A 12,383-nucleotide genomic window follows, 5' to 3' on the forward strand; every position below is an offset into this window, starting at 1 on the left:
ACCGTCACAGTGCTTAGATTCTCAGATACTTGCGCATTTCCTGAGAACAGAGTGATCCACACATTTGGGGCTGTGGCTTTGCTTGGGTTGTGTTTTTCATGTTGAGGCACTGGATGGGGGAGATTACGAGATAGGGGTGAGAGAGCTCTCGCTAGTAGCACATTTATGCAGCAGCTGCTGCTGCACCAGGTATGCAGGGAGTCCCTGTGCATATGTACTTGATGGCCTGCGTAGCGCAAGAAAAAGGTGTCCTCTTGCACTGCCTCATTTTTCTGGAGCATCACATTCCGGTAAATGGAGACTCGTACTGGGTCAGTGGTTTTCGGATTTCCTTCTCTCAGGGAACCCTTTGTGTTGTGCACCAGTTTATGTACTTGCCCAGTTAAGAGCACATCTGTGTGCAGTGATGTTCCTCCTGCTCCCTGCAAGTACAGAAATGGAGCCAACCTGGTTGCCAAATAGCATTTACCTCTCCTTGGGGCCAGTTTACACAGGCATGCTCATCATTTTACACATCATAAAGCAGAATGTGTGACTCCGCCACCACAGATTCATTATTTCAGACTGACCATTCATGTACTTTTTAATGGAGACAGTTCACACATTCAGTGGTCACCATGCTGAGTAATTGCGATAGGGGATGTGCGAAGGGACCCAAACACATGTTGGTTTTGGGTTGGGTCAGGAGACACCTGCTCTAATGGCTTAGATAGGAGGCAGATCCTGTGTTCAGATCACCTGGGTTGCATATATTATAAAAGCAGGGAGCATCTGGCTGAGGCTCCATTCAGGTTTCCTTAGTTGGCCAGCAGCTTCCTCACCACTCCCAGCTGCAACCTCCAAAATAACCCGTGCTTTCTTCCTCTGGGTGACTTGACAGTACTTTAGACATCTGTTACAGAGGGACTTTCAGAAGTGCCTGACTGATGTTCCCTTTTTAACATTTTTTACATAGCCAGCACTAAGGAATGCATTAAAAACAAAGACCTGCCCCAAATTAAGATATAAAATCAACTATGGCTCCATCGAGCCTTGTATTCCTTGCTCTGAGCATGAAGCACTTCTGCAAGGTCTTTCCCCCCAGCCCTGATCCAGAGCTGACTTCATGATTTTGAGAGAATGCTCAGCGAGAATCTACAACCCTTAGTCTTGCTACATGGAAGTTTCTTCCTGAACAAACAGGATGCTGAATGTCACAATCTCTTTGGAAAGACCTTCTCTGCTATCTGGCCCATCAGGGATGGCCACTTCATCTCCTCCTCTGTGTGTTTTGCAACCAGCACAGCAACATGTTGAGGGGTTGCTCACAGGCCACATTTTGCAAATGACTTGGCTGGGACACAGCTTGATTGGTCAGAACAGCAGGAACAACATTGCTTGATTAGCTGTGTCCTTCCAGAAACATAAGTTTTGTGGTGCCTTTCTGTTAATTTGGGAGAAACAGGCAGTAGCAGCAGAAACAGGTGAAAGGATCCTATTGCCTTATCTGAATGGACAGTTTAGAGTGGACATGGAGAGAGCAGAATCCCACCCCCTGCTTTTCCTCTTCTTTCTTGTTCCTCAGCTGCTGTTGTCAATTCAATACAGTATTTAAGGGAACTTCTTGCATTTGGTGGGGGGGGGGAGTCATATTTGTGGCGATGTTTTGGTGGGTGTCCTCTATCACCGCACCCCCTAGTTCTATTTTCTCCTCACCTGAACACAACCAGTCATTTTGTCTCTGGCAGCCCAAACTATGCAGGTGTGCCTATATCCACCTCTGGATTTCAACAACCTGGTTCTCAGAGTTCTTGCTGTTGAGTCACTTCTTTTTGGGAGTGGGGAGTGGCGGCGGGGGCGGCTGTTGATAGCAGTCGAGAAGTTTAAAAAATGATATAGAGGTCTCATGGAAAAGTGGGGTTTTTTCAGTGTGAAAGTGTTCTGCCCACCTTTTTTATTCCTGGGTTTGCTTGAGGCACATGAAGGGGAAACCATTGATCCTGAGGAAGGGGACACTTGCATCCCTTGCAGCTGCCTCTTCATGTTGTCCTGCCATGTGAGCGGCAGAGTGTGTGGCATTTCTGGTTTGTGCTGGAAACTCTGAGGTGTTGCCCTGACTAGAGCTGCCATTTCCCATCCTGCAAACAAGGAGAAGGAGAATTATGGCACTTCCGAGGATCGGCTGCTTTGGAATCGGATAAGGGGGAATGCCACCACTTCCGCTTGGGTGAAATTGAGAAGTGTGGAGATGAAATGGACAGTCTTGGGGGGCGCCTCTGAAATTGACAAGTGCACATAGTGGCAGCACCCTGACACTGCCAGAGTCCCTTTCCAAGAAGCCACTTGCTTCTTTGTCAGGGAGGCTGATCCGTGCAAGGAGGGAAGGGCCAACTGCAGCCCCAGCAGCTCACTTGCAAGCTAGAACACTTCACCCCATTTCCCCCTTCTCCTTTTGCACTGCTGGTCAGGACTCAAGGCCTTGGCTGCCCACTGCATCCCCATCCCCATCTTGCTGTAAAGCAGGGAGAGGAATGGGCTTGATCCTGCAGGAGAGCAAAAACTCGCCTCAGCAGAAGTGACAGCTATAATTAGATCTGTGCTGCTCATGCACACTTCCGGGGGGAGGGGGAATGAAAATGTGTGGTGTGCACAAGTGCAAAAATATCCCCTGGAAAAAGGGAAAAAATAAAAAGCCCCCCACCTCTTGCAAAGCATGAAAACTAAGGTGTGGTAATAACTAAGCTCTTGCAATGTTTGCTCTTGTGCACTTGCAGTGAATTTCCCTCTTTCTCTTTTTTTATGAAGTGTCAATGCACAGACACAGAAACGCTTGCCCAGAATGGAAAAAGATTGTGGAGGGCAGAGGAGGAGTGCTTGTCAGGAGGGACAAAAAGCACACTGGGGGTGTTTTCCAGCAAGCTTGGCCCACTTTTGGGGGTGGGCAAGAGGATGAATAGCAATGAATGCGGTGACTGGGGGGGAAAGGGAGCGTGTGAACCTTTGTCTGCAAATTGTGCACACAGAAAAATGGATCTGAATGGGTCCATTTGTGAGATAATGCACATTCTTTATTATTATTATTTATTAAATTTGTATATGGCCTTTCATCCAAAGATCAGAGGGCTGTTCACAGTAGAAAATTGCAAAATGAAAACACAACCTCCCTCTCACAGATACATATAAAAGGACATTAATCAGCCAAAGGCCTAGTTGAAGGGGAACCTTTTTGCCTGGCGCCTAAAGGTATATAATGAAGGTGCCAAGTGAGCCTCCCAGGAGACGGCATTCCACAAGTGGGGAGCCATCTCAGAAGAAGCCCCTTCTCATATGGCCACCCTCTGGATCTTGCAGAATGGGTCACATGAAGAAGCATAGGAGCCGATTCCTAGGATACCCCCCTAAAATATTTGAGTTGATGGGCATTCCCATTCCAATGGTGTGTGTGCACTGCGTCATGTGATCGATTATGCAGGGTGGAGCTTACCTGGGCCCCCACCATATTTTATTGAAGTTGGCACCCCTGTGAAGAAGGAGCTCAGATATCTGGGTCAGTTGACCTGGAAGCCCCCTCTGTCTTTTAGAACAGCTCATTACAAAAGTTAACCAGTCCTCATTTGGTCAACAGTTTTTAAACTGTGCCGTGGATCTTCCCTGGAGTTTCTTGAACGATGACCAGGGCTTCCTCTAGGGTAAGGTAAAGGTAAAGGGACCCCTGACCATTAGGTCCAGTCACAGACGACTCTGGGGTTGTGGCACTCATCTCGCTTTACTGGCCAAGGGAGCTGACGTTTGCCCGCAGACAGTTTTTCCGGGTCATGTGGCCAGCATGACTAAGCCACTTCTGGCGAACCAGAGCAGCGCACGGAAATGCCGTTTACCTTCCCGCCAGAGCGGTACCTATTTATATATAAATACAATATATATAGTGTATGTTATTTTCATGCCAGATGCATTTCTAAGCGCACTTCCCCCTAGTAGATGCATTTTGTACACGTTGCTTGGCTGGAGAACTGTGCTGCAAAATTTTGGAGAAGTCCCTATTTTGACAGATGGCCATGTTTCAGTTCAGGAAAATGTGAATTAGGTAGGTTCGTCTTTAAATGTGGACGGATTCGAATTTCTCCCCCTTGTCCAGCTGGAGTTTTACAGCATGTAAGTCATTCAAGCAGAGCATGGAAAACTGTTTCAGTGCAAAGGAGGCCAGTTTTCTCCTGGCTTGGTTGTTGTTTTGCTTCTCGGCTGAGCCACCAAGCGCCATTCCCGGCGTGGCTTCCCTTTCTGTCACTTCTCCATAACTCTTCACATTTCAGTTGGGCTCTTGGTTGCCTTCTGCTTCCTCTTTTTCCTGCATTCCTATATTTCATTATTTGCAGCTTCTTCCTCTTCAAGAGCTTTTTCAACAATGTGAGGAGGATGTGGAAACCCAGTTACATTATGAGCAGCAAATTGAGAAACTAACAACACAATCCTAACCATGCCTACTTGGAAGTAAGTTCTGTTGAATTCAGTGGGGCTTACTCTCAGGTAAGTGGGGTTAGAATTGCAACCTAAGACTACTTACACAGTGTTGCTATTTTGCGAGTGGGATATACTGACAAATTTAGGTTGCACAAGTACAGTAGTGAATTTGGTGTTCTTGTGCAACAAACCCACAGAAGAGTTTCGTGCAGGAGGATTTTGTGCAAAGAAAACAGAGTACAAAAATCACATTGAAATAAATCCGCAGCAGATACAGATATGTGGACCTGGAGTTTCCAGCTTCCTGGTGTTTCCAGACCCAAGAAAAGGACTCAAGAGATGAGATAGACTCTCCAAATTATCAGCTGGGGTTACCTGCTTAGATATTTTCAGCTTGAACACTTACATTTCACTCATTGCCCCCTGCACAATATTTAAGCCAACAGGAGCAAAGGAATATAGACACCTGAAGGCCCAAGAAGATGATTCCCTCCAAATCCCAAAACCCATTCTTCTTGCTGTAGGTCATTTCTACAGACCTGCAGGATTGATTGAAAACTTACTGGTGCCTGACGTGCTTGGTCATGAGCAGATCCACTAGCCTAAGGGATTCTAGCCTGCTGCTTAAATCAGAGGGGTTTCCAGAGGGGATTCCCCCCCCCCCCCGCAACCCTTTCTAAAAGTGCAGTATTTCAAAGAGCTCTCTGAGCCAGCAGGCTTGCAAGGAAGCTCTGTCACTCCTTGTGGTAAGCTTAGGGTGCTCATTTGTGCATAATAATTTTGCTACCCATTGTGGATGCAAAGTGGACACCTGCGGAAAACAGCAGAAGAAAGTTCTGGGAAGTGGAGAGGTGTGGATCAGCCTTTCTCCCAGCCCACAACTCCTTAGTGCAAGCCACCCACCCTGAGATCTGTGGGGGTTAACATGGCGGGGATGAGGAAAGAAAGCAAATGCCCAGAACTGATGCATTTGTGGATTAAGCTAGAGAGGAACAGGAGCTGGAGGTTTCCTGTTAAGCCAGACGGGGGAAGCTGCGATGTGCTGTTTCAGCTGAACTGCCCCAGTTCCCTAGGGAACTCAAGAGTTCTTCACCTTTCACCTCAGAGCAGCTTTTCTGGCTATTTCACTCTGCAGTCTGCGGCCTTCTGGAAATATGCAGATTTGCAGCACTAATTTACATTGGAGATAAATCAGGATCCAGCTCAACAAAATGGTCAGACATTAACTATCCATGGGAAAGCCCAAGTACTGAATCTTTCTGACATCGTTGCAAAGATGGGTTTCCGCTGCCCTCAGCTTTCTTCTTGAATTCCCGCAATGCTTCAATCCAGAGGAGTCGCTGGTTCAACCACAGCCTTCCTTCCCCAAGCTGAGACCGGGTGATAAAACCAAAGGAGGAGCATTGTGGGAGGCGCCACAGTTTGGTCAGCTAGCGTCATTGCATTTGATGGATCCATCTATTCCTGTAGATAAGGATGTGCAGAACTAACTGGGCTTACTTGTGGTTTCTAGTGCATTTATCATGAGAACCCTTAGAGCAGGGACAGGAAATATGTGGCCCACCTGAAGTTGGTCAGCTACAGTGCGTATCACCCCTGATCACTGATATGCTTGCAGGAGCTAATAGGAATCTGATTCCAACAATATTTGGTGAGCCACGAGTTCCCCATCAATTGGAACCATGTGGAAAACTGTGGCTCAGGAGAACTGATGTAGAATTAAGGAATGACAAGGTCTCTGAGTATATACTTGGCCTGGAGATTTGTTTTCAGTACTGAAAACAGAATTTTTTGTCCTTTTATGCAGAAATCAACTCATATCCCCCCATAATTATTTTTTTTTTGGGGGGGGAGATGTATTTTTGTTGTTATTGTTAAAGAACAGAGAAATCCTTGTTGCTCTACCACATATCACCTAGAAATCTACTGATAAATCTCAGTCACATCTAAGCTACCAGATGCAAGCCTACTGACAGAACAAGGTTGGGATGGCTACAGTCATTGCATTGCAGAATCATAGAATTGTAGAGTTGGAAGGGACCCCAAGGGTCATCTAGTCCAACCCTCTGGGATGTAAGTGTCAGAACTAAAGCATCCATGACACATGGTCATTTTCATGAATATAAGCCTTAGCAATTGTTTAAGCTTCTTGCCAGAATTGTGGGTTGTTGTTGTTTTAATGCACTTCACATTTTTCATTTGTGCAAATGTTATATCCATTTGTTTTGTGTGTTTCATCTAACGATGAGAGTTTATCAACTCTACAGACTTTAAGGAGTTCCCAAGAGAACTCTGGGTATACAGTATGGGGGTGAGGGACCTCTAAGAGAATTCTTAGCACCCTTTCCAAAGGGCAATTCTCTAGAACCTTTGGTAGATGGTGGGACAGTTAAACTGGTTCAAGTTCCATTGAATTGAATGGGAGCTACACAGGACCCGGACGCTGCTCTTGCCTAACGCCTGCTCATTTCAGTGAGGCTCTTCACTGAAAACTTCCTGATGAGTTGTGACTTATGTTTGCTTGCCTGAATTTTTTTCCCGAGGAATTCAAAATGCTTCCTCTGAAGTTATCATTAACTTACTTCAGAGAGTTAAGCTGCTGCAGGATTGAAATTGTAGCTATAGATCTGTTCAAAATAGTTAAATACAGCCAAATAAATAAAAGGCCTGTTTGCCACATGTTTGCCATTCTAATTCTGAGTATATATGGAGAAAGGAAACACCAGCCTCTGGGTTGGGTGGAGCTCTCATTTCCCTGGTTGTTCAGCAGAAGATAACTTATCTGTGGTAGGCTTCTTTGCAGAAATCATTAATATCTACTTGGAGGAAACACTCCAGAGTCAGGGAAGGAATTAATGTACCAAACTGCTTGTCTAGATCTTTAATCGGTGAGAAAAATTCAGTATTTTCTGGAAAGATTAACCAGAATTTGCTGTTATCCCTCATAACAAACTCCTTGCCTATGCAGAGTCCCAAGCCCTAGGAGTCTTGTGGCATATCTGCTTCACAGACTTAAGCTGACTTAAGCTACAGTCCTGTATGCACTTACCTGGGAACAAACACCATTTAACTCAATGTGCTTTCTTCTGAATATACGTGTGTAGTTTTACACTTCTGTTGATAGTCATTAATCCCCCATGTTTTTCTGGGAAGTGTACTGCAGTTCTTTTCAGGGAGCAGAGGCGAGGATGGGCTGAGCTAGGGCTCTCTAGAAGACCATTTTCAGCACTCATGCCAAACTGCAGCTCTCACAATTTGGGTGTGTGTGACAGTTAAACTAGCATACAATTGATGTAAGTTCACAATGTAGATACACTCCCAGGCATTGGCCTAAGGGCAGTTGTAGCCAATGTAGTGCCCTTTTGATCTTTTGGACTACGGTTCTAAGTATCCCTGAGGATTGGCCATCCTGCCTGGGGCTGAGGAAGCTGGAATTCAACGGACATATGAAGAACACCATATTGGCCACCCCTTCTCTAGTGTTTCCAGCTTATACCTCCAGCCAACTCGCTGGTTCTACCTACTGAGTGATGGTTATTAAATGGGCTTGTGTACTGCATATGCATGCTGAAGACACAAATCCCTTTGCTTCAAAAACAGATCTGTATTGATACAGTTGCTGTCATTATAGTGCAGTATCAGAAAACAACACAGCAAATGCTATTAAAAGCGGGTGGGGGTTGGGGGTTTTGTTTTGTTTTTTGCAACTGATCATTTCCAAGTGCAAGTCTTGGTCTGTGTCTAGACTGTCTCCCACCCTGAAATCTGAAATGGTGTTCCTGGTGCAACTGTATATTAGATGCCAGGGGTTTCTTAGATTCCAAGGGCTTACTTCTGTGCTGTAATTCCTTTCTGTATTTTATCTCTGTGGTCGTGGCACTTGTCTTCTTCTTGGAAGCAATGTCCTTTATGGTTCTTTGACATGTTGCTGATCGCCTTACAACCTAGCATCCTCTTTGCCTTCTTTATTGCAGCTGCATATAGGGCTGAAGTCTTTAGGGATTTTCACAGCATCATCCCCAAATCCTTTTCCCGTAAGTATACTGTGCATGTGTTCTCAGTGTATTACCAAGTTTCTCCATCTTGCACGTTATTTCTGTCACCCCTGTGTTTCCATTTGTCTGTGTTTTACTGTACTTGAACAGCCTTGCATTTATTTCACTTCCTATTTTTCTTTTTGCAGCTTGCAAATCTTTTTTAGTGCTACAGATAGAATCATCTGTTTAGAGAGGGCACTTACGCGATGACTGGCTAGAAAGTGTTATATCCTTACTGGTATAAACTCTTGGAATCATGTTCACAAGGTGGCTAAAGTCCAACACTCCCCCCCCCCCCCCCGAAATGATTCTGAGAATTGAGTGCTTAATTCTGCGGCTTAACTGTGATTGGATTGGGCCCTAAATATCCAAACAAATGATTTTGTAGGTTAATCCATTTCTTTTTATTTTGCTGACAGATTTCTGCTGTTGTCATAATTGTCAACACTGATTTGGATTTTATAATAAATTATTCAAATGTCAACCGATCACCTCTGTTTGCTTGTTGACACTCTCGAAGAATTCAAAAACCCTTACAGAAGCCATGATTTAGCATGACCTGGTTGGCATTCAGTTGAGTTTTCCTCGGAATAGACCTATTGAAAACGCAGCTGAATACCATCCTCTGTTTTTAACAATGCTTTCCATGATTTCCCTTGGAATAGATGTTGAACCAAAAATTACATCACCAAGCTCTTCTTGGGCAGAAGAAATAACTGTATGCAGCCGACTGGCAACTTGTGCACAGTTAACTAGTGTGATTGCAGTTTTACACTCTTGGCAGCTGGCCAGCTGAAATCACACATGGAAGGCCGAGGGCACATAAAGAGCTTTTAAGCCCTCCGACTTCCTTAACGGGCTCTGGGAAGCTCTTTTTGGAACTCTGGGAGATTCCCTCAAGATCTTGTGGGCGCCTCTTGGGGGGGGGGGTCAAGGCCTGCTTGGGGTGCTGGCTTCGGAAAAGTGGGGGTGGTCATGCGGCAAGGTTGTTCTGACTAGACACAATTTTGTCTTCACATGCAATCCCCCGGAACATAACCCCCACCCTAGTTGTGAGCCAATTGTAGTTAACTTTAAGACCACCGCCTACTCAGGACTCTGTATGTGTACATACATACTCCAATGGAATTGTAGCCTGGTCTTCCTTATGAGTAAAGAGATGAATGGCTCTCTAATTGAATACAGGCAGAGAAGTACATTAGCATTAATTTCAACCTAAGGGTGCTAAAGGCAAATAATAATAATAATAATAATAATAATAATAATACCAACAACAATAATACACTATTAATGAAATAAAAAATATTAGATAACACTGGAAGAATCCTGATAGTTCTTGCAAATGTTTTCAGATTGGGCAGGACAATGCTGGTTCTTCAGGAGGACTTACTGCTGAGCAGACGTGGTTAGGATTGGGCTGTAACTCTGTACCTGCCACATACATTAACTAGACAGTAGTTGTTCACTGTGCTGAATAGTGGGACTATATTTGCAAAAGCTTGAGGCTGCAGTCCTAATCCCACTTACATGGGAGTAAGCCCCACTGAATTCAATGGAAGTTACCTCTGAGTAGTAGTTCTGTGTAGGATCCCAGCCTCTGTCCCAGGCTTGCTTTTGAGACTAAGGCTGCAATGCTATACCCACTCATCTGCGAATAATAGGATTTACCTTTCTGTAGATAAGGTTAGGATTCAGGCAGATTGAGGCTTCCCCCACCCCATAGAGCCCCTGAGGGGTGAGCCAAACCTGCCTCTAGAGCCAATGTGGAAGGAAAATATGACAGCATTGTTTATGTAAAGTCCTGCCACTGAAAAACCCAGAAACCGAACTGCAGTTGATTATGCAAAATGCAAAGAAATGCAAAATGGTTGAAAGCCTTTTATTTAATGAATATACTTTGGACGGAAATGGACAAGGTGTTACATCCCTGCTAAACATGCAGGAATCCTCTTGACTCTGGTGTTACCTTTCTTGATCTGCGGTAACATGGCAGCTGATTTTGTGGTTTTAAACAACCCCCAAGCATTTGGGAGACTTTCTTGACTTTTCCTTCCAGCTTCCTTTTCCCCAATTCCATCCTTTTTGGGCAGTTTCCTATTTTGAAGTAAAATGTGACCATATTGGTTTTGGGGTTGTTGTTTTCTTTGCCAAATGTATATTTACATATATATTGGATTTGATAGCACTATAGTTCATGTTCGCAAGTGGGAACCATTTAAGATTCAGACCAGGGTTGCTGCCTTTTCTGGTTGGTTCCATGAACAACTGTTCTAGGGCACATTTAGGGTACCTAGAAATTTCACTCCTTTGCTTTGACCAGAACAGTCTCTTTGAAGGTAATCGAAGTCTCCTGTTATGGCAGAATTTCCTCTTTTGGATGCCTCCTTGATTTCATGCTGCATCCTCAAGGTCACCCTAAACATTTTGACCAGGCTCTTGGGACCTGCTATCTTTGAAAGGGTCTGCCCTGTTACAAATTTCTAGCTTGATGTCCTCTTGGATGTACAGGGGTACCTTGGTTTGCAACCGTTTTGGACTACAACCACATCAAACTCTGAAGTGTGTATCCCTTTTTTTGGATTACAACCAATTTGTTTTTTGGAGGCCCCATTGGCGAAAGTGCGCCTTGGGTTACAACCTGTTTTAGTCTACAACCGGACCTCCGGAACAGATTATGGTTGTAAACCAAGGTATCACTGTACAAAGCAGCAACACCTCCAGTACACCCAGTACATGGAAAATGAGCATTTCAGGAAGCATAGTGAGGAAGCTGCCTTGGTCAGCAAAAGTTGAGAGGTGCCGAGTGCACAGAGCTGTTTGTGGCATGGGACCAGTAAACTGCTGGCTTTGTTGGCTTTGGTACGTGGAATAGGTTGGTGGTGGGGACACCATTCATAAGCATGCCTCAGTCCACTTCAACATTCATGCCCTTTCATCTGGTGTTTTCCATTCTGCAGCAACTGGTTTATTTTGTACAAGTATTTCTTCCATTTTGTCACCTGCTTATGTAGAAACATATATTGTACAGTGATAGACAGGCACATCTCCGTCATCAACAACAGATATTTACAAATTGGTTACCTTCCTGGTAGGCATGCTGGCTTGCCCCCACGATTGATGGGCTCACACCACATGTTGCAACATGCTGACTTGTCATGTGCATGCTTTGCAGTTTGCACGCATGACATGAGTATGTGGCATGGCATGCACATGTCGCCATGGGATATTGAGGGGCCCGGGGCCCTCCTTGAAAATTGGAGGGCCCAAGGCCCCCTGCCGCCCCCCAGCTGACACTGCTGCTTCCTTGTGTATTCCCTTTCAAAGTTACTCAATTTCCAGGGGAGTCCCCTGATAGTCATTTGCAGCCAAACAACAAAGCATCTTGTGGCACCTTAAAGGCAAAATTAATGATTTGGCTAATGACCCATCCCAAAGCCATCTATGGCTGCAATTCTAACTGTGTCTACTCAGAAGTAAGTCCCTGAGTACTAACTTCTGAATTTAGTTGGGCTTACCCCAGGTAAGTGAGGCTAGGATTGCAGCCTCACTGTCTTGATTTTGCAGTTTAGCATAAACTTCATCCTGTCCTGTTTCCCTCACTCAGGCCTTGGGAAGGGCAGTTTAGGGCCCTGCTGATATTCTGTTCTTCCTGTCCTGGATTGTCTCAATTTGTAGTCACACATTTTGTAGTCACACGATACCACTGACCTAAGTCCTTTTTGTTGTGCATCATTTTATTTGACCAGAGCAAATTTAATTCAGAAAATGGTCGTGTGTGTGAATCTGTTGAAGCATAATGCTGAAGCTATTATATGTTTTAAAACATGTCCATAGTATAGAAGGTTTAGTGTTTGGCAGCTTGAAATCTACAGATTTTAACTGAGATGCACAGATAAAGTCAACAGGTAA

General features: G+C 44.8%; 1 protein-coding gene across 6 annotated transcripts in view; it reads left to right on the top strand.

Annotated features, from left to right (window-relative positions):
* Positions 1–12,383, top strand: part of IKZF1 (IKAROS family zinc finger 1) — a 71,526-nt gene that overhangs the window by 34,674 nt on the left and 24,469 nt on the right. The gene's annotated exons all lie outside the window — the stretch shown is intronic.

Source organism: Podarcis pityusensis (genome assembly GCF_964106645.2).
Source record: "Podarcis pityusensis genome assembly, chromosome: 13".
Lineage (NCBI taxonomy): Eukaryota > Metazoa > Chordata > Lepidosauria > Squamata > Lacertidae > Podarcis > Podarcis pityusensis.